Source organism: Elephantulus edwardii, unplaced genomic scaffold, assembly GCF_000299155.1.
Source record: "Elephantulus edwardii isolate Elephantulus edwardi_28Jun2011 unplaced genomic scaffold, EleEdw1.0 scaffold00007, whole genome shotgun sequence".
Taxonomy (NCBI): Eukaryota; Metazoa; Chordata; class Mammalia; order Macroscelidea; family Macroscelididae; genus Elephantulus; species Elephantulus edwardii.
This window is the reverse complement of record NW_006399757.1, coordinates 23,922,354-23,925,828: the sequence shown is the minus strand read 5'-3', so window position 1 is coordinate 23,925,828 and position 3,475 is coordinate 23,922,354. Positions and strand designations below refer to the sequence as shown.

The 3,475-nt window shown below is 49.7% G+C and overlaps 1 pseudogene; it reads right to left on the bottom strand.

Moving 5' to 3' along the window:
- Positions 1-485: 485 nt before the first annotated feature.
- Positions 486-1,533, bottom strand: LOC102864367 (annotated as a pseudogene).
- Positions 1,534-3,475: the final 1,942 nt, after the last annotated feature.

Sequence of the window (3,475 nt, the reverse complement as noted above, 5' to 3'; positions counted from 1 at the left end):
GGGCCTCCAAGCAGTTGGGGTTGGGAGGGAGGGGTAGGAGGCTCCCTGTAAACATCTGGACTTGGGCTGGGATGGGGGGGCTGGTGTTGGGCAAAGCCAGGGGTGCCAGACTGGAGAAGTGGGTGCCCTTCCAGCCACAGGCCTTGGGAGACTCAAGCATGTGCTCCAACTCCACTGCCCTCCCCATCACAGAATAAGACAATGATTAAAAACCAGAACAAATGTCCAGGAAGGGAGTATCATTCCTGGTACCTCAGACAAAGGCAGGCATCAAACAAGGTGGCCTGTGACCACCCCTCCCCCAAGTCTTTGGAGCTGAGGGAGGGGGGTGAGGGGAGCCAAGAACAGAGAGTAAAGAAGGGAGAAGCGGCCGGGGGGCACAGGTGGGGAGCATGGTCCTCTTGTCTCCATCTTCTTTGGGGGATTATGGAGAGCAGAGTCGGCAGTGGCCCTGGCGGTACCATCCTGCCAGGTCTCACTGCCCCTTAGAAGAGGCCGCATCCTTCAGGTTGTTCTTGATGATGACGTCGGTGACGGCATCAAACACAAACTGCACGTTTTTGGTGTCGGTGGCACACGTGAAGTGCGTGTAAATCTCCTTGGTGTCCTTGCGTTTGTTCAGGTCCTCAAACTTGCTCTGGATGTAGCTGGCTGCCTCGTCGTACTTGTTGGCCCCTGTGTACTCTGGGAGTCAGATGGTCAGGGCTGTGTGTGATCTTCTCCTCAAACAGGTCCTTCTTGTTGAGGAAGAGGATGATGGATGTGTCCGTGAACCACTTGTTGCAGATGCCGTCAAACAGCTTCATGCTTTCATGCATGAGGTTCATCTTCTTATCTTCAGCCAGCACCAGGTCATAGGCGCTCAAGGCCACACAGAAGATGATGGCAGTGACGCCCTCAAAGCAGTGGATCTTTTTCCGCTCAGAGCGCTGATCACCCACGTCAAACATCTTGAAGTGTAGGTCCTTGAAGGTGAAGTGCGTTTCCACGTTTCCACGATGCCTGTGGTCTTCACTCGGGTCCACAGCACGTCCTGCTGTGTGGGGATGTAGTCGCTTTGTGCAATGCGCTCCAGGTCGTTCAGGTAGTAGGCAGCCGAGTCGTTGAGCTGGTACTCCCGAGAGCGGCCGAAGCAGGCCTGCATCCCATGGTCAGCCCAGAGTCTCCGGATGATGCCCGACAGGTCCTCAGGGAGCGTGCCGTGCTCCTCGGCTGCACAGGACAGAGCAAACAGCTGCCTCTCGTCGTCCACTCGGGAGGGATCAGCAAAGTCAATCTGCAGGTTGCCCATGGCCTTGATAATGGCCATGATGGACTGGATGGTGTTGCTGTAGACGACCGCCCGGTACTGCGGCACTCCTCCTCCGAGTAGCCATCCTCATGGATGATCTTCATCTGCTTGACAATGGTACTCTTCCCGGACTCGCCAGCACCTAGCAGCAGCAACTTCAGCTCCCTCGCCGCCTTCTCACCATCCTCCCACAGATTCTTGTCGATCATCTTGGAGCGCTCAGCCGCGGCCTTGTCCTCGGCGCTCACGGCTCACGGTGCACCTCACCCCACCGTCCGCCCAGCCTGGCTGTCCACCCGGCCCCCACACGGCCCGGGCCCGGCTCGGCCCCGCCCGCCCGACTCCGCTCCCGCCACCGGCCCTCTGCAGGCAGCTCTCAGGCCCGGTGGGCAGTTTCGAGCGTCTGTGGGCGGCACCTTCCCGGCTGCGGTGCACTGAAGGCGGGGAGGGCTGGGGATCTCTGTTTTCTTGATGTAGAGTTTCAATCCGTATTGAAGGCTACAGTCCTTGACCTTCTGCAGCAAGCGCTTCAGGTCCCCCTCAGTTTCAGCAAGCGGGGTTGTATCATCTACATAACGAAATTGTTTATGAATCTTTCTTTAATCCTGATGTGTAGGTTGGGTTGAGGAGAGGCTGTGGAACTAGAGATATTATAGCTAATGTTTGATGGATCTTGGCAGAAAGCAGAGCGTACCAGAGGAGTGTCTATCTGTGTTTCATTGACTAAGCAATGGCTTTTGACTGTGTGGATCACAACAAACTGTGGTTGACTTTGAGAAGAATGGGAATCCCAGAACAATTGATTGTACTTACACAAAACCTATACATGAACCAAGAAGCAGTTATAAGAACAGAGCAAGGAGACCCCGCACAGCTCAAAATCGGGAAGGGTGTCTACCAGGGATGTATTCTGTCTCTATACCTTCTCAATCTATATGCAGAACAGTTCATTTGGGATGCTGGTCTGTAGGAGGAGGAATGTGGCATTAAGATTGGAGGGAGATTCACCAACAAAAGAATACAATTAGCTAATTGTCGTAATCCCAGTCTTTTTATTTAAGATGGTAAACTTTTCTGATTCCAAATTTATCTCCCCTCCTAAGCTGAAAATCAGAGTTCCTTGTATTACTTTTTTGTTTGCAGGAAGGAAGTTATGTCCTTAGTATTGGAAGTCCAAGTCCACACCATGAATCTAGGTTAAAATTACTCACCTTTAACACCCAAACCTCTAACACTAAAACCTAAAATTATTCACCTTGAACAACCAAACCTTTAAACACCCAAACCTCTAATTGGTGGATCTTTTGGATTTTTATAGGGGAATTTACAGGTATCAGTCATCTCTTAATATACTCGGTGAGAGTGTGTGTGAGAGAGAGAGAGTGAGGGAGAGAGGGAGAGAGGGAGAATGAGGGAGAAAGGGAGAGTGAGGGAGAGAGGGAGATGTATCCAGCTTCACTTTGCTCTTGAGTGGGCGTGCTCAACCATCCACACAGATCAGCATCACCTGGGAAATGTTTTAAAACTACTGATTCCTATCCATTTCCATTGTGAATCCATTTCTTTCTGGTGGGACCTAGGCATTCATTATTTAAATCTTTTGAGTGATTCTAAGGTGCAGCTGGAGTTGGAAATAAGTCCTCTGACCAGCTCCTTACACTTACCTCTGTTGTCTCTAGTAGGCACCCAACCCTTTGGCACAAAACAGTTGTCTTCTGATCCCTTCTTGATATAGACCAGAATCTGTTTTCCCTTCTGTTATCAATCTCCATCTCTAAAATATTGGTCTCAGGATCCCAGTTTCCTTTTTAATGCCTAAGGGAATCATGTCTTTCTTCCAGGTTCCCATCTTTCCTTTATTATCAACCATTAGCATCAACATCAGTTAAAAATAGGCGTATGTCAAGACCTGGTTTATGTGTCAGTTCACATAGGACATAGATCATTGCTGTGATTTAAGCAAGACAGTCAAACAACATTCATTCATTGAATGGGTAGTGTGCACCAGTTCTGGAGCTAACCTTGGGATTATAAAATTGAACAAGAATTTTTAGTTCTTGTTTCCACGGAAGTTAAGAAAGAAAGTAGAAAAGGGAAGCCACTGACTGGGAAAAAGTATTCGGTAATAACATATCAGATAAGGGACTTATATCCAGAATTTATGAAATACTTGAGCACCACAAC